The sequence below is a fragment of the Panthera onca genome, chromosome A1, assembly GCF_046562875.1.
Source record: "Panthera onca isolate mPanOnc1 chromosome A1, mPanOnc1 haplotype 2, whole genome shotgun sequence".
NCBI classification, from domain to species: domain Eukaryota; kingdom Metazoa; phylum Chordata; class Mammalia; order Carnivora; family Felidae; genus Panthera; species Panthera onca.
This window is the reverse complement of record NC_138339.1, coordinates 61,039,256-61,059,095: the sequence shown is the minus strand read 5'-3', so window position 1 is coordinate 61,059,095 and position 19,840 is coordinate 61,039,256. Positions and strand designations below refer to the sequence as shown.

General features: G+C 39.6%; 1 long non-coding RNA gene across 1 annotated transcript in view; it reads left to right on the top strand.

Moving 5' to 3' along the window:
* Positions 1 to 19,840, top strand: part of LOC132680995 (uncharacterized) — a 74,766-nt gene that overhangs the window by 20,695 nt on the left and 34,231 nt on the right. The gene's annotated exons all lie outside the window — the stretch shown is intronic.

Below are 19,840 nucleotides of genomic sequence, written 5' to 3'. Positions count from 1 at the left end.
TATTTTATGAAATAATAGAACGTATCTATGGTGCAACCTAATTGTCCTCTGTTTATTTGAGAGTCAAGTGAGGTTTTAGGCCATTATTTAATACGCTGTGATTCTAAAATCACTGCTAAACAAGAATAAAGCATTGGCCTTCTGGTTAAACATGGTAAATGAGTTCTCATGTATATTTCTGTCCCCTCCTCACATCTCGCTAAAATGGTAGTGAAGGAGTTTGAACAACACACATTAATGAAGACAAAGAGAACAGGAGAGAGTACCATAGCAAATGGGGAAATCAACACAATGTTGGAAACTGGAAGCAAATAAGTAGGCAGTTACTGATTTAGCACTGCAGAGAGAGTAGCAACCTAGACACCTGCAGTAGGAGCAGGAGAAGGTGACAGGAAGCCAGCCACATCACACTGCAGAACCCCACAATGTCAAGATATGACAGCAACAGGAACCTCTGGAGACAAAGTTGTGGAGTGGGGCTGAAAACAGGTTTTGAAAGTTAGCATATAGAACAGTAAGATCCATTCTCTGGTAGCTGGTTGAAAAACAACAACTTGGAGTTCAATTTCTTGCAAGGTTTGCTCAGCTGTGGCCAAGGGTAAAGGGCTGGACTAGGAGATTTAGTGAAGTCAGCTTACTGACCTGCTAGACTACATGCCCATTTTCTCTCTGGGCTCCAGGGATGCTGGCAGCCAGGTTTATATCTTCCAAGAAAGAAATTGATGTCCTTGGGAAATATAGTCACTTTGGATAACAGTGAACAAGCTGACCCACCACCTCGTCACCCTTTTATCACTCTCTTAAAAGTTCACTAGTTGGATGCTGTGTCCATGAAGAGCTTCCTGTGTTATGTTTAAGAGTACCTCAGAGTGATACAGGCGAGAGGAGAGCCTCTAATATGAAAGATGAGAGACAAATAAGCATGTAGAAAAAATCTACTTGAAGAAATAGAAGAATCAGGGAGAAGAAAACTTAAAAAAAATAACTATAATTTGACAAATCAAAACCACAATGAGATACCACCTCACACCTGTCAGAATGGCTAAAAACAACAACACAAGAAAAAACAAGTATCAATGAGGATGGGGAGGAAGGGGAACCTTCTTGCACACTGTTGGTGGGAATGCAAACTGGTGCATTCCACTCTGGAAAACAGTATGGAGGTTCTTCAAAAAGTTAAAAATAGAACTGCCTGGGGGGTGCTTGGGTGGCTCAGTCAGCAAAGTGTGGGACTCTTGATTTCGGCTCAGGTCATGATCTCGTGGTTCATGAGATCAAGCTCCATGTTGAACTCTGCACTGACAGCATGGAGGAATTGGGATTCTCTCTCTCTCTCTTTCTCTCTCCTCCTCCCCCACTTGGTCAGTCTCTCTCTCTCTTAAAATAAATAAATAAACATTCAAAAAAAGAAAAAAAAAGAACTACCCTATGATCCAGCAATGCACTACCAGGTATTTATCCAAAGGATACAAAAATACAGATTTGAAGGGGTACATGTACCCCAATATTTATAGCAGCATTGTCAACAATAGACAAAGTATGGAAAGAGCCCAAATTTCCATAAACTGATGAATGGATAAAGAAGATGTGATGTTGGGCTCTGGGCTGATGGCCCAGAGCCTGGAGCCTGCTTCTGATTCTGTGTCTCCCTCTCTCTCTCTGCTCCTCCCCCGTTCATGCTCTGTCTCTCTCTGTCTCAAAAATAAATAAACGTTAAAAAAAATTAAAAAAAAAAAAGATGTGATGTGTGTGTGTGTGTGTGTGTGTGTGTGTATGATGGATATATATATATATATATATATATATATATATATATATATATATATGATGAAATATTGCTCAGCCATCAAAAGGAATGAAATCTTGCCATTTGCAATGACATGGATGGAGCAAGAGTGTATTATGCTAAGCAAAATAAGTCAGAGAAAGGCAAATGCCATATGATTTCACTCGTATGTGGAGTTTAAGAAACAAAACATGAACATATGGGAAAGGGAAAAAAAGAGAGAGGGAAACAAACCATAAGAGACTCTTAACTACAGAGAATAAACTGAGGGTTGATGGAGGGAGGTGGGTGGAGGATGGGCTAAATAGGTGATGGGTATTAAGGAGGGCACTTGTCCTGTTGAGCACCAGGTGTTATATGTAAGGGATGAATCACTAAATTCTACTTCTGAAAACAGTATTACACTGTATGTTAACTAACTAGAATTTAAAAACAAATTTTGAAGGAAACAAACATACAACCAAAATTATAACTTTAAAAAACCTATAATTAATATCCATATCCTTAGAGAAAAGAAAATATTGCATTCCTGGAACAAGCACAGGATGCATAATAAAGAAACATTCAGAGAAAAGTAAATGACCTTGGAAGTGAAAGATAAAATACTACATAAATAAACCATTAGTTGGAAGGAAAAGTTGAAGAAGTCACCTGAAATCTACACTAAATAGGCAAAAAAGATAGGCAAGAAAAGAAGAAACAGAGGATCTTTTTTAGAAGTCAAACATCTAACTAGTAGGACTTCAGATACAGAGAACAGAGATACTATCGAAAGGAGGGAAATTATCAAAGAAACCACACAGGAAACATGAACAATGTGTATCTATAGGTGGAAAGAGCCAAATAAGAGCCCAACACAATGAATAAAGCAAACTTTGAGCATTCAGTGTGGACTGGTAGTTTAGGGCTGTAGGATGAGTGTTCGGGAAAAACAAAACAAAACATGCACACACTGGAAAACCATAAATCACTTGGTGCATTTGACCATACTGAGAGTTTTATGGTTCTGGTTCTGGCAAAGAGCTGGGGATGAATTAGTAACAGAAACAGAAAATACTAAAGAAGTGGAGTGGTGACACAATTATTAATTCCAAGAAAAACTGTCACATAAGAAAAGTTATCAAACGGTACTACTACTGTTGTTCAGCTGTGAATAACATTTCTATGTCCAAATCAATATAAGCGTTGACTATTGACTTAAAAACAATTCTTACTCTATTAGGAGGAGAGAAAAGGGGAATTGTTGGGGGACATGGTGGTTGAGAGTTAAATTTTCATCATTCATAGTAGTAAGTCAATTATAACTCAAAAGTTGAAAAATTAAGAAATAGCAACTAATCATACTTTAAAAGAAATATAAAAGTAGGGGTGCATGGGTGGCTCAGTCAGTTAACCATCCGACTATTGATTTCAGCTCAGGTCATGATTTCATGGTTCGGTTTGTAGGTCTCACTGCACTGACAGTGCAGAGCCTGCTTGGGATTCTCTCTCCCTCTCTTCTGCCTCTCCCCTGTTCACTCTCCCCTCCTCTCTCTCTCAAAATAAATAAGTAAACATTAAAAAAAAGAATAAAAGTAAATAGCAGAAAAAGTTGTCAAAAGAGGTTTCCTCTGGGGAATGGAATGGGAATTACAGGTGGGGAGGGACTGCTGTTATTTGCTCTAAGTCTGGTGGAACTCTATTGTTATATACACATATTTCCTGGGGCTAAACATAAATTTTAAATTAAAACATAACACAATCAGATAATCACTTATGAGTTGGTTGAATCTTGGCTCTGCCTACCAAGCTGGTCCAGCTTGTGAGTTGGACCAACTTGATCTTAAACTTTTCCTAAAATTGGAAAACCTTTTGCAGAGTCGTGATGAGGACAAAATGAGATACACATGTACGAGTTTCTAGGGAATACAGAGGCACTTAATAAATAGCAGCGTTTTTTTTCATTAGTTCATGGCAATCAATAATTATAGTAAAAGTAGGTCCTTTTAGAATAATTAACCTACTCTGGCACAGTAACCTTTGACCGAATATCACTCTAGGCAGAATATTATATTGGCTCGCTTTAGACTCTTGCTAAATGGCCTGGCTGTTGCCTGAGAAACAGTGATTTAAACTAGACATATGGATTTCTAAGTATGATAGATGAGGTAAGATAACAGCTGGAAAGGAGGGAACCTCAAGGAAAGGAGGGGAGGGAATTGATTTTGGTTTCTTTCAAAAGGCTGGTGTCATTTTTCTTAGATTTGTCATCATGTCTTGTTTGATCACTTGAAATCTAGGTGTCAAATACGAGCTACATGCCTCACAAAAGCAGCAGCAGGTTTTATGGAGGAAACGTGAAAGGTTTGGAGAAAAAAGGAGCAGATACTGTCTCATGCCAGTTGCCATCCTGGAGGACAGCCATGCAGGACAGAGGACATTGAGAGCTGCCTAAACAGGAAGTAGGATTAGAGGGGCAGCTGGATATGAGTTTGAAAGGGACGCACATGAAGTATCCCCTGTGTTCCAAGGCTTGGCTAGTCAGGTTCCTTTGAAACCACACCACCCCAACCTTAACCCAAATAACTAGTTCACGATACAGCTATTTACACCCCCCCCCTTTGACAAATGAGAAAATTTAAGCAAAGAGGTTAAAAATTTTGCCCAAGATTGAATATTTACAGAACCAGGATTTGTACCCAGGTGAATCTCCAAAGTCCATCTACTTTTTTCACTTTATCATTCTCTCTCTCCCCAGACGTGAACTTATTTTTATGAAATAAGTGCACGCAAGCCCTTTGTAAGGCATAAAGTATTATATAAATCCAAGACATTTTAGATGTTATTTAACATCTGAAAGGCAAAAGGCATCTGAAAACCAGAGAGGTAGTTATGCTCATGTAATGCTCAACATATTTTAGTTTGTGGAGCCGGTTGAAAAAAGAGAAAGGAATATGAGACTGAAATGGAGATGAAGTGGAGACAGAGATGAAAGGTAGTGAGTTTTAGTGGTTCAAAGAAAAATAATAATAAACTTATTTCTGAGTAGAAGAAATTTTGATGTTTAAACATTTGTCTCTTACATGAAAAAAATACATAATACGAATGTCCTGGGTATAAAATTAAAGAGGTATTATTTCAAGGCTGATCCACAAAAAGTTTCAGTCTTCGCTACTCAAAGTGTTGGTTGGAACCAACAGCTCACCTGCTTCCCCTGGGAATTTGTAGGAAATTCAGAATCTGAGCCTCACTGAGTCCTGGACTCTGTTTGACCATGACCCCAGGTGATGGGTCTGCACATTGCAGTCTCAGAAGCATTGCTTTCGGCCAAAAGCTAAAGACTGTGAATGAAGAGAAAGGGCATAAATTTGGGCAAGGAGTTTATGCATTATATCTTCTAATGAGAAAAATGAATTTCAGAGAGTATCCTGAGTATTTTGTATGACCAATCAGTATGAACAAATCACTCCAGTGGCCACAGAAGTGATTTGACTGTGGCTGGGGAGTGGGGTGTGGAGGGAAGTTATGTCGTAAATAAGGGTCAATAAACAAACAAAAGGTTTAGGGATTAAAAGGGGTAGGAACATTTAATTCAGCCTACCTTAATCAATTACATTTTAATTAGCCAAGGAGGACATAAGTGAAATCTTGAAAATTTAGTTTAAGATCTTTCCTCGAATAACATTATATGTTGCATGAAACAAAGGCAAAACTTGGTGGATTTCTCACTTGTCAGAGCAATTCAATATTTTATAAAGAAGTTGAGTTTTCTCCTTTAGTGTGCTGAGGTGGAGGGAAAGGATATCTGGGGTATCTGGCACCTTATGAAGAACCAGCAGTGGAGCAGGGAATGGTACCTTTAGGTCTCCTGAGTCCCTGCTAGGGGCTAGGTCAAATCTCCTGTCAGCTTGTCATTACCATTTATGACTGAACTCTCAGCAGAGCATTATACTGGAGGAGATTGGTGAAAGCGTGAGGCAGGGATACAGAGATTCATGGATTCACAACTAAAGCTGTGGGTCTCTGATGTAAAGGAAATTATAATCCCTCCGGGCCTTAAGATTTATACTCTTTCAGATCAATTCATCAACAGATATTTAGTGAGCACATACTTTGTGAACAACTCCGTGCAGTAATACAAAGTGTAAGCTGTAATTCTTTCTTTTCCAGAATATTTAATCTCCATGCCAGAATTGGCAGAATAATTCATGGAGGAGGGGGTGATGCACATCTGGGTTGGAGGGGTCATTAAAATAATACACTGATTGTATTTAGGACTTGACAGTGACAAAGCGCATTCAGAGTCAGTTTTCACATCTTAGAACTATGCAAACAGGTTTGAAGAGGTCTCATGACCCCCTCAAGGTCATCCCCACTGGTAAACTGGCAGAGCTGAAAATAAAAATCCAGATCTTCCATTGCTTAATTCCATGAGGAAGAAGAATCCAGGTGATGGTGGTGATGATGATGGTGGTTATGATGATAATGGTCATCATGGTGGTGGTGCTGGTGGTAAGAATGGATGTAAGTTCAGAAAGGCAGCACCGGGGACTCCCTCCTTAAGCAAATTACATTCCCGCTACTTCTTCCACCAATGTTATTTGCTCTGGATGAAGGAGAAAAATGAGTGGCTTCAAGAGAATGTAGCTGAGGACAAAAAGAGGGACTTGGGCAACCCAATGTGCTCTTAGTACATATGGAGCTTCCCAGAGTGCCACGGAATAGGTGTAAGCGAATAATCCTCATTGTGACCTACAACTGAGGTTAAAACAAATCAGAAGCTTCACTAAATGTATCTGGCAAGCATTTCGTCTTCCCTTAAATAAAATAAATTCCCTTAATAAAGCCAATGGAGGCAGGGTTGGTAGCGGGGGTGGGGGTGGGGAGGAGGGTGTGTATGATTTATTATGGAGCAAGGAGAGGGCCTTGATGGCTCTGAACTATCTATTTAGAACTGCTGGCTCTAAAACCAAGTTGTACATGGGCTTCTCTTTTTGTGCCAATCTTACATTTTTTAAAAAATATAACTTTTATGAATATCATCATTAGTGCTATAAGCACAGGGAAGTATAAGTTAATTCTACAGTAAAGTGATTATTAAATCCATTAGTCATATACAGGGAATCCATAATTAACTTATTCTCCAGCATCAAGTAAATGATTCTACTGTGTGCTTTAAGAAAGCAATTGTTCACTAATATGCAAAATACAGCAGAACTATTAGATCATAAAGCTATGCAATCTTATAATTAAATTATAAATTTTACATATTTTAATAATGTGCTTTATATACTTTAATTGTTTTCTACGCAAGATTAAAAGGAGGTGCCACGGTTTTTCTCAGACATATTATATCTTGACCTGAACCGTGCAATACTTAATAATAATTGATGAGTATCTACCAGGGATGACAGCAGTCTTTCAGTAGCATCAGATATTTCTTTGGGTTATTGCTGAGGACAAAAATAAAGATATACATTCGTCTTAAGTGAAGTCGTAGCTCTACCCTTGGGCTTTCTTTTGTTTTCCCCCCTTTTGCTGTTATAACAACCATAGGCATCCATGTTCTCTCTTCCCAGGCCACAAGAATGGGCTGGCCCCCATTCCCACTGCCTTGGCTGTATATGTGGGTAAAGGCAACACACACATTAAATTCTCTGCAGGGGACTCGTGCGCCTACATGAGCAATCTATTGTTGTTATTGTATTTTGGATTAAATAATGATGCCATTCTTTTCCATGTGCACAATTAAATGTGTTTGAAAGACCTGGGAAATACCACGGATCTGTGCCTCAGGGGTTGCCTCTGTAACCTTCTGTTTTTCCAAATCCTGATTGCTGCAGTGGGAACTGTAGTGCTGGTTCCCTTTATTCTCTCTGAGAGGGAGCCAACCTTTCTCTCAGATGATTACACTATTCCAGACTGCTCTCCAGTGTTCAGAAGTAATGCTGCATTGATATGCCCTCCACATAAGTGGAATAAGCGGTTCATTCATTCCTTCACTCACTCAGCAAACACTAACTGAGAGGTTACCACATGCCCAGCCCTGAGGTCAACACTGGGGGGGTGAAAGTTTAAAAAGATGAGGTTTTTTTTGACTTAGGTCCACGAAGCAGGTGTATCACTATGGTTTAGACAAGATGCTAAGTTTGTTGGTTTGCTAGAGCTGCCATAACAAATTTCCATAGACTGGATGGCTTAAACAAGAGAAACTTATTTTCTTGTGGTTCTGGAGACTAACAGTCCAAGATGGAGGTGACCACAGGCTTGGTTACCTCGAGGAGAGAGAGACCTGTCTCCTTGGCTTGCAGATGGCCACCTTCTCCCTGCGTCTTCATATAGTCTTCTCTGTGTGTATATCTATGTCCCAATCTCCTCTGCTTATAAGGACACCAGCTCTATTGGACTAGGGCCCATGCAAAAGACCTCATTTTAACTTAATTACCTCTTTAAAGACTCCCATACCCAAACACCATCCTATTTTGAAGTACTGGGAGTTTCAACATATGAATTGGGGGTGGAGGACACAATTCAATCTGGAACACTAAAGGATCCCCAAGGGGCAGTACCAAGCCCAGCTTTGGGTGGAGAGGGCTTATTGAAAGGAACTCTAGTCTGAGTGTTGAAAGATAAATAGGGGCTCTTCAGGTGAAGTGTGGGGAAGGGAGATAGGCAACCTAGGTATATAGGGTGTTATGTGATTATTAGTCTTGAGTATGGTAGAAGTTAAATGTGAAAGGGGTGGGGAAGGGACTAACATAATGTTGAGCCTGGAAAGTGGGCAGAAGGCTAACCTGGGAGGGCATGTGAATCATACCGAGGGGTCTGAATTTTATATCCTGAAGGCTGAGAAGAACCACTAAAAGATTCTAGGCTGGAGGATGGTGGAGATCGTTTCATTTTTTTACTAAGAAGTTGGTATATTTAAGGGCCCAATAGAAAGGCCACCAGTATCCCAAAATATGTGATTTCCTATGTGATTTGTCATAGCATCTGAAATTCTCATCACCAAAGAAGCATTTCTTTGGGTCATTATCCCATTAGATGCAATTATTTTTATTTTCTTAAGGGCACTAATCAGGATTTATAATTATTGAATTTGTTTACATGTCTATTTCTTTGATGGTACATTCACTGTAAATCCTTTGTATGCACCTAGTGCAGTGCCTAGCGCATAGTGAGTGCTCAATATATATTTGTTGAAAGAATAATGAGTCATCTTGGCATGACTTATGACATAGTAAGCTACTACAATCAGTAAATTGACCCAGGGCCCTGGGGAATAAGAGAAGGTCAATTAAGTTTTGATCATGGTAAGCAAGGAAGTGTAGGCCATACCTAGTGAAGTTAGGTAAGACAGGCCAGCAGGAGAAGCCAGCACACTGGCCACTGCCTTACTGGGAGGCTGGGTGGATGGGAAGTAAGGACTACTTGAGACAATGCATATAGAAGTGATTTGCATGCTGAACTTGGAAGCTAGATGGCCTGTTGAAATCATACCTGTGCCACTAATTAACTATGTCACTCTGGGTAAGCACCTTACTCTCTGTGGATCTCCATTTCTGGGTCTTCAAATGAGGATAATGATAGTCCCTACCTATTAGGTTGTTATGAGAATTTAACGAGTTAATTTAAGAAAAGCTTTTATGATAGGGCCTGGTATATTGTAAGAATTATGTCAATGTTGGTTATTATTATTATACCATTATTATAATGTGTTCTTTAATTTTAATGAGAGGAGGCACAATTGGTCCCCTTAACTCTGATCTCTGTTTTCTTTTCTCCAGCTTCTAAGCTCCTCCTATTTACTCTCTAAAACCTAAATCATGTTACTTCCCTACTTAAAAATCTTAGACTCAAAGAAATCTTAGGCTAGAAAAAAAGAATCTTGGCTTCAGTTTAGATTACCACATGTATATTATGTGACTGCCATGTTCTAGGCCCTGGAACAGAAGATGTGAAAAGGTTAATGCAGAAGTACATTCTATTGATGGCTTCTTATTGTTTTGAGCAGTGTTTCTCAAAGCTTGGTCCACAGACCTTCCATTAGCATTTCTGGTGCTGAACAAGACTGCGGTAAACTAGATAAATAGGTGCTCAAAGCAGAGTGAGGGCAGAAGTCTAAGGTTAACTGTATCACAAAGGTATGGAGAAAGTTGTAGAAAAGAAGAGCTAAGAAGTGGGACACTGGTAGCTACAGTGTTCTTTCTAAAAAATCAGTCACATCTTTTCTACTACCCAGCAGACAGCTCCTAAGCCTGAGGGTGGTCCAAGCTCTTGGCAAAAGAGAAAGAAGAATTCAGACCTTCCAGAACTCCTTTCTTGGACTACATGGTGACTACCCAAACCAAACTTGGCTTCCTAGAATTGGCTGACAGAGCAAGAGCCTGTTTAATTTGTGATATCTGGACACAAAATCATTCTTTGTGGCAGCTCTGATATTGGCAGATGGGAGATTTAGCTCTGTCCTGTTTATATAACAGCAGTTGATAGATAGTGACTTCATAGTTGGATATTTATGAGAGGTTTCATTTCAAATAATATAGTTTTGGCCTGTGGCAATGCTAAGGCTCTTACCCATTATTACTGAGAAGCTAAATCTTTAGGATATTGTAACTATAACTGCAGGCTCTGTTTGATCTACCCGGAAGAACTGGAAAAGTTAATATTTTTCAAAGCAATGAAAGCTTTATTATAAAAAGTCTCATTAGGAAGTTTGTCCCTAAAACATATAGGCTATCAGAAGGTCATATATTAAAGAAATCAGCTTTCCATACTTTTCTTTTACCTTATGACTTCTATCACATAACAGGGTAATTAAAACGAAAAAAAAAAAAAGTCTGCCTTCCATTACAGAAACCCAACACTTTGCCATGCCCTCCAGCCAGGTGCCAGCTCTGAGGTGAACTGGTGAAGTCCATTCTTCACTGTTGCAGGACAATGGTCTTTCCTGTGTTAGGTATTGAGCCCTCTGCTGACTTAGTACTCTTCCCAGACCTGCAAACTGTCAACAAATCAACAAATCATGAGTGTTTTCCCTGGTGGGAAAGAATGCTACCTTCATTTTAACACCACCGGGGCATCTCTTCCAGAGTCTGTGGGTTTTAAATTTTTGTGATGTGATTGGAGATCCTTGGCAGCTGAGGAAGCTATCAGGTCTGGCAAAGATGAGTGGGTAGGGTGGTACAAAAACTCTTTAAGGGTGGGCTCTGGGGATCAGCCAGTTAACAGCATGTCTTTACAGCTCTATTCAAAGGGACACTGGAGGGTACAAAAGGGCCCGAGTCACAGAGGCTCTCTTGGCTCGAGGGAGACAGAGTAAGAGCTAAAATAGTTGGAGAAAAATTGAGTAAGAAACAGGAGTGATAGATAATTTAGCAGAGAGCTTAAACAGTTTTCTTTTTTGTATTTGTACTGCAGGAAATTGAGCAGGGCACATAGTAACCCGGCATCCATCTTTAAAGAGTCTTTAAGGGGCCAGTGAGAGGAGTTATGCCTGTGTTATGGGATGAATTGTGTCTCTGCCCTAAATTCATATGTTGAGGTCCTAATCCCCAGTACCTCAGAGTGGATACAGTTACTTTAAAGAGATGATGAAGTTAAAATGAGGGCATCTGGGTGGCCCCCAATCCAATATGGCTGGTGTCCTTACAAGAAGAGGAGATGAACACAGACACATACAGAGGGCAGAGGGAAGACCACATGGAGACTCAGGGAGAAGACACCACCTAAAAGCTGAGAAGACAGGCCTCAGAAGAAGCCAACCCTGAGATCACCTCGATCTTGGGCTTCTAACCTCCAGAACTGTGAGAAAAGAAATGTTGTTGTGTAAGCTACCCAGTCTGTGGCACTTTGTTATGGCAGCCCTAAGCAAATGAATACATCTGCTGAAGTCTCTGGGTGGGGGTGGGGGTGGGGCGGGTAGAGGAGGGATAGAGGAGAAAAGGGGTAGAGTCTGGTTCCTAACTGCATATCACCATGCACACTGTTCTTCTTTTCAAAGCACAAAACTTTAAGTGGGAAGGTCTACCTTTTCCTGTACCTGAACTCTTCTTCAAGCTGCATCTGGCAACAGCTGCAGACTCTGTTCTCAGATGCTCCCGGTATCTCTTTTCCTGGTCCAGGTACAATGTTGGGATCTAAAAGTTTAAGGCTACATCTTTTTTCCATGTATGTCTCACTAACCACATTTTAATAAAGAGTTACTTTCTTGTTATCATCAGTATTTCTTCAATACCTATAATATTGAAAAATATCCAGTCCCAATTTTGTATCTTGCTATTTTGCTACTAAGGAGTCTAATTCAGCATTTCCCAAAGTGTGTTCCACAGAGTATCTATGAGATACTCTAATATATTTTACTCACAAAAAGGATTCTGGGTAAATGTTTTAAGGTGTTACCTTTCCAGAGGGACATCTACATTTTTGGTTAGATTAAAGCCATAAGCGAAAAGACTAAGATCTAATAGAAAAGGTTTCCTTGGACAAGAGACCTATCAAGAGATGGTCCTCATTTCAGCTCTGCATGTAACCAGGCTGCTACTTTATTTTCAGGAATCCCTATGTATAACTTTATTATTTTTTTAAGTAAGAGTTTGGGAATGGTGGGAATGAGAACCAAAACTTACATAAGAAATAAGAAAGGATAGGATGTGCATGTCAGGGACTGACATATTAATTAGAAATTCTAAAGACTCAAATTTCACACTCTCAGCAGCATCAATTTCCTACTTACACCGGCAGGAGAAATCAAATGGGTTCTATTTGGGGCTGCCGACTAGACTACAGTGTTAGCTGAGCCAAAACAAGAGCATCTGTTCTTGACAGTAGAAACATCCATTGACATCCATTCTTTGTTTTTTAGCCTCTCTTAAATCAAGATGTGTAAAGCTATTAGGTGCCAACAGAAACCAGTTAAACCAGAAACTGTGAGTTGTTGTTTTTTTAAACTAATAATGTGCCTTTATCTTTTATACAGCAACCTAACAGCAAAAGTTCCAATAAAAAATAGATAGCATTTATGGAGCATGCAACAATCTGCTAGGTGCTTTGTTAAGTATATCATACATTTCATATTATTCAAGCCTAAGAGGATGTTTTTCCTGTTTTACAGAGAGGGAAATAAGACTCAAGGAGGTTAAACGGGGTCATACAACTAACTAGGAACAGGCAGAGCCAGAGCTCAAACCCAAGCTGACTCAGGTCAAGGCCACAGCTGCTAACCTCTCCTGGTACTGTTTGGATTTTCCACAGTCTGTTTGCTTGTTCCCATCACTCTTGTGAGTTACTGCCTTTGGAGATGGAAAGTTCTGTGGATATTTCTAAAGTAGGAAGGTGAAGGAGAAATGTTCTCATTATCATTTTCATTTGTTTCATCCCTATTCTAGTCTAACTCATATCCAGATCCTGGAGACTTCTAACAACTTGCTATAAGAGGAAGGAAATATAGTTTAGTGGATGAAGCATGGGTCTTGAGACCAAATAGACCTGGGTTCAAACCTTAGGTCTGCCACTGACCAACTGTAGAACCTTGAGCTAGCCAGTCAATCTCATTAATCATTGTTTTTCTTACCTGCAAAATGGGTTAATAGGATTTATCTTACAGGATTATTGGCAGGATGAGAGCCAGAGTAGGGTTAAATGCTTAGTAAATGATTGACACAATAAATTATACCTATTGACTTGCATTTACACACCATGAACTCCTATCCATTTATGGGACTCGTAATGGCAAGTTTATCTAAAATACCTGGGAGGAAGCAAAATGAGAAAACCCCTGATGGATTACATTGTGATGATTATTCTTAATATCCCCCCCCCCCAGAAGACTGAATAAAAGTTATTTTATGCCTATGTTCTATTTGGAAAACATTATAAAACTTTGAACAGACAACAGGGCTGCGATAGCACAGTGCTTACCAAAGCACTGTATGCTTTTCTGATAAAGATATAACTTTATTGCCCTTTATGTACTCTCTTGGTTAATACAGTAAGCAAATGGTAGATAATTTGAAATACCTTTACTACCATTTATAGTGTCAGAACACACACCTTACCTTTAAAAATGCAAAAGATTCATTGCAATGGAAGGCATTGCTTATACATACAAATGCATTTGTAAAACAATTCACAGTGCAGAGAGGATTCATGATCTGAGATCTTTCACCTTTACAGAAATGAAATAGGATTTTCTTGCTAACTGCATTCCAGGAGCAGCTAGCCAGGTCAGCAGTGCATCTTGTGCGCAGGATGTCAGTTTTTGTGATCTCTTCTGCAGGGGCTTTTAGAAGGAAGGGGTGAAAGCTGGGTCCTGTAGGCTAAAAACATTATTTCCAAAGTCCTTCTTGGGGAAAAAATGATCTGACTGGGTAGCAAAGATTCTAGAGATACCTCTGCCTCAAATTTCTGGGGGTGGAACAGTCCTGGGAAGTTGAAAGAGATCTTCAAGACTTCGGCCACAGATAATGCCATTAAATCTTGATGAGGTTTTGTAACTTTTTGTTAGAGATGTTGTAATCTTTCAGTGCTGCTTCTGCACAGACAGAGCATGAAGCCGTGTGCACAGAATCATTTGAGAAGATTTTTTTTTATTTAAAAATTTTTAAAAATTGTTTTAGTGTTTATTTATTTTTGAGAGAGAGAGAGAGAGAGAGAGAGAGAGAGAGAGAGAATGAGCAGGAGAGAGGCAGAGAGAGACACACACACAGAATCCAAAGCTGGCTCCAGGCTCTGAAATCTCAGCACAGAGGCCGACGTGGGGCTCCAACTCACGAGCATGAAATCATGAAGAGTCAAAGTCAGACACTCAACTGACTGAGCCACCCAGGTACCTCGAGAAGATAATGGAATCAGCAAAAAGAAGGCTGCACTTACAAGACACGGCTTCTAGTTCTGGCCATGTCCCATGTTTGATCTCAGATGCACCCTGTCATGCCCTTGACCCTTATCCACTAATATGTCATGTAAGCTGTTTGGACATCATGATGTTCCAGCTACATCCCAGTTCTAATTTTCTAGGGATAGATAGTATGTGTGCAATCATGTATCAAATTAATTAGGACCTGCTTCTATTACACATTTCCAAAATACTTTTACATTTATAATCTCGTGTTTAACCCTATCACAAACCTGTGAAGTAGAAAGGACAAATATTTTTGTTTCATTTAACATATTGGTAACTTAGGCAAATAGAGATTAAGTTAATAATGACAGAGCCCAGATCTCTTGACTCTCATTCCTGGGCTCCTACGCTAAATTAAACTGGATTAGTCTTTTGGGATATGTGTGAAAGGGTATGCAGTTGGATTCTTTGTGGAAAAAGATAACTGAAGAAGTTATTTAAAGTAATATCAGAGTAGATAAGACACAGTTCTATTTCCCTTGTTGAGAATTTGCTTTTGATTCCCTCTGTGAAACAGATTAGAATGTTTTGTTATGATTTAAGAAATACACAGACCCAGAAAAGGTACATCTCATATTCTTTTAAATGGATAATTTCTCCTGAGATTACTTTACATTCTGAAAATTCACTTTATTATTACATTCTAAGGTTTGTGGCTTTAAATGCCACAGCATCTTAGTCTAACTTTTATTAGTGATATTTGTGGTTATCACTTTCCACTGTCATCTTCTCCCATTTCCTTTGGTTCCATAGATACAGTTTGATTTATGAATGAAAGCATTTTGATTCTTCAAGATATATCTTGGTGAATTGGTTCAATAACTTGTTATTGAAAAGCAAATCCAGGGGCGCCTGGGTGGCTCAGTCGGTTAAGCAGCCGACTTCAGCTCAGGTCACGATCTCGCACTCTGTGAGTTCGAGCCCTGCGTCGGGCTCTGTGCTGACAGCTCAGAGCCTGGAGCCTGTTTCAGATTCTGTGTCTCCCTCTCTCTCTGACCCTCCCCCGTTCATGCTCTGTCTCTCCCTGTCTCAAAAATAAATAAACATTAAAAAAAATTAAAAAAAAAAAAAAAAGAAAAGCAAATCCATCAGGGATGTATTTGCCTACTCCCCCTAAAAAGAAATCTCTTGTTGAGATCAACCATTTATTCATCAGTCATGCCCCACTTCTGTATATTATGAGGACATATCCACATTTTTTTCATTTGTTAAATATGCCCATTAAAGTATTCAGCCTGAAGAGCCAGCTTCAAGACTGCTTCTAAAATTTGGAAATTAAACAAGTATCTCCATCCATGAAATAATCACAATGTAATTCAGATTCTGGCTACACTTGGAAGGCCTTTGGTGTAGATGAAGAATAAGATGGCGGGCCAGACTGAAAGAGGCCCAAGAATGAGAAAGGAAATTGAGTTTGCAGATGCCGTTTTATGTCACAGCTTTGATGATCTCCTGCTTCTTAGTCAAGTCCTCTCCCTTTGTCACTCTGAGAGTTCTTAGTGAAAATTTGGGGTAACACCCCTAACCTCCCTGATAGCTACCTACAGGGTGTCATTCAAGCCAGCTGCCCCTGCCTGCTTATTGCAGAAGCCAGGGTGTTTGGTTGCATGTAGTCTAAGTTTTTACTTTCCTATGAAGAGTTTTAGTTCATTTGCATGAGTGTTAAGGTTTACTGTCTTGAAAAGTGTGAGTTGCAGTGAAGAAATGCTGTATCCCCATCCACCTTCAACCACATACTTATCATTGGGTGCCTCTTTGCCGTGTTGTGGCCATGTCAAAAATGGAAGCTGTCCTGTTCCTTCTTGGCTCTAACATAGAAGTGTCATGGAAAAATTTTGCTCTCTATCTGCTGTGTAGAATATTCATTTACAGTCATCATAGCGAGTTTGACTCTTTCCTTCCATGTGGCAGGCACACTGTATTACTTCTTTTTTTCCTAGAAAATATAGCTTTCATGCAGCTGTTGTCTTTTCCACCAAGGCATTTGGCATCTGTCTTCCCTTCTGATTTCATATCAAAAACATCTGGAGAGCTTTGAAAAATACAGATCTTGAGTCAATAGGTCTGGGGTGATTCTGAAATCTGTCGTCTATAAAGTTCCACGGGTGAATCTTATACTCAGCCAGGTTCCAAAGCATGTGTGTCAGGAGTCCCCCCAAGACCAAACACAGATTCACTGATTCTCTAGGACTTATTGGACTACTCATAGCTGGGATTTATTATAATCAGCAAAGGGAAAATGTGCATGGGGCAAAATCTGAGAAAAATCAGGCATGAGCTTCTAAGAGACTTCTCCCTATGTAGTCACCCAGGATGTACCCAATTCCTCTGGCATGGGATTGTGGCAAATGTATGGAATGTTCTCTACCAAAAAGCTCATTAGAGACTCAGTGTCCAAGATTTTTATTGGGGACATTGGCAACCTCTGCTTAGCATGATACAAAATTCCAAACTTCCAGAAGGGAAGCAGGGGTTCAGCATAAACCACATGGTTTGTACAGTTTAGGCAAAGTGAGCCACCATTACCAATCAGAGAATAATGGGAACTCTCCCCAAATCCAAATTCCCATATGCCAGCTAAGGAGCAACCTTGCAAAAAGACCTTTTTAAAGATAACAGTCTCAGCTCTGGTATGTTAACCTTTCCTATACAATATGTTAGCCAAGTTTCTTTCTTTCTTTCTTTCTTTCTTTCTTTCTTTCTTTCTTTCTTTCTTTCAGTTCATTTATTTATTTTGAGAGAGAGCACAAGTCGGGGGAGGGGCAGAGAGAAGGAGAGACAGAATCCCAAGCAAGCTCAGTGCCATCAGTGCAGATGCTAGATGTGGGGCTCGAACTCACAAACTGTGAGACCGTGACCTGAGCTGAGATCAAGAGTCAGATGCTTAACAAACTGTGCCACCCAGGTGCCCCTGTTAGCCAAGTTTCTGTATTGAGTAGGAGGAGTAACTTCCAGATGAAAATGGAGATCCAGGTGATGAAGTATGAAATCCTATTCCTTAAGGATTTTAATAAAATTCATGCCATGGGAAGCAGGCCATACATGCAGGATATGAACCACTGGACTCTCGAAGTCCACTTGGCTCTTGGCTCTAGTCTGGCTTAGAGAAGAAGAGATAGAACACAGAGACAATGGGTCAACATGCACCTAGGCGCTCACTCACCTTTTCTGTTCCACCCCCCTTTCCACTTTTCCAAATGGGACTGTTTCTTTAATTTTTGGAAAGATACAATATAAGTAATGAGACTGGATAATCAAAAAGCCGTTTTCACATCCAAGTCACTGAAAGCTGTGAGTCATATGCTCCCCCCCTGCCCCCTGCAGATCTCCAAAAAGAAACTGTAATTTTGAAACTCAGCCCTGTGGGCCACCAGGAATATTTGTGGGTCACCCAGGAATATTCTTAGGCATACATTCTTTGTTAGTAATACGTGATATGACATTTTAATTTTCTGTGGCCAGAGGCATCTCCCTGCATCTACAACCTCCTAAGATTACCTGGCAGAATAGAGCCGTCTGCTTTCAGACCCATTGATGGCAAAATTCAAAGAAAGGAGATGATTGTTTATTCTCATGGGAAACTTCCAGATGGAGACTAGAAGTTTACCTGAGCATTTCATTATTTAACTTGCACACTTTCTTCCTTCTACACAATTAGACTTTCTTTTAAGTTCAGTTCTGTTTACTTTTTATTCAGTTCTCTTATTAAGGTGAATAGTAGAACAGCATGTACCTTGTGCAAAGCCCCCTTTGAACCTAATAATGACAATCATTATTCAGCATTGCTTTTCTTTTAAAAAAAAGTTTTTTTAAAAATTTATTTATTTTTGAGAGACAGAGAGAGATAGAGAGTGAGTGGGGGAGGGGCAGAGAGAGAAGGAGACACAGAATCCAAAGCAGACTTCGGGCTCTGAGAAAGTTGTCAGCACAGAGCCCAAAGCTTGAACCCACGAGCTGTGAGATCATGACCTGAGCCAAAGTCGGACGCTTAACCAACTGAGCCATCCAGGTGCCCCCAGCATTGCTTTTCTTTCTTTCTTTTTTTTTTTTTTTAATTTTTTTTTTTTAATGTTTATTTATTTTTCAGACAGAGAGAGACACAGCATGAACGGGGGAGGGGCAGAGAGAGAGGGAGACACAGAATCGGAAGCAGGCTCCAGGCTCTGAGCCATCAGCCCAGAGCCCGACGTGGGGCTTGAACTCACGGACCGTGAGATCGTGACCTGAGCTGAAGTCGAACGCTTAACCGACTGAGCCACCCAGGCGCCCCCCAGCATTGCTTTTCAAGATACAAAAGCTCTTTCTTCTTGGACCTGTTTTTTTGTGATTTTAATCACTTCTGCCATTTTTCTTTGACTTTTTCCATTTCTCTACAACCTTTGTAAAGGTATAATGGCCAAAATTTGGCCATCATATACATATACATGTACATGTACATATATATACACATACACATAGATTTTCTACAAAAGTTATTGGAAATTATGTATATTATATATTTCTAAATTATTCAAAAAAACATGAAACGTGTTCAAATGTTCTCTCCTTCTTTAAAGTCATTGGTACAACACATAAAGTACAGTGACCATATAATGGCATTTAATTCCCTGTATGACTCAACTTAAAAAATGTATAGTAAGAAGCAAGGATCGTTGGCAGTAATGAATTATGGACTGATCAAAATTAGTTGTGGGCCAGCAGCTGAGAAGAATGTTCTGTAAGAGCATTAATATAATGTAAAGCATGGAGGAAGGACCACATCTCAATCCTGGTTGTCTAACTGTCCCTAACTATAGGTTGTCCCTAAACATTCCTGGCACCAAAAGCCCTACTATACTTTTTCTCCTAATGGTACCCCCCTGTATTGTCTAATCGTTGTCAGCTTGTACTCTGTTGTAATCTCCAGCTCTTTTGTGCTATGCTCATTTCTCCATCTCTCCTTGTCTTTCATTGGAAATTAATCTTCTGTCATTTGCTATTGAATACCATATACTAACATATATATATTTTATATATTGAGAATATTGATATTCCCCACATCAAGGTAATTAAAACCATATTTCCATGACTTAGAATTTTCTCATCCTTACATAGTTTCATGTATTTGAAAATTTGATATGGTTAGTCTTGGTATTTTCACCCAAGAAATATTTTGAATAAAGTGGGTCTTGGGA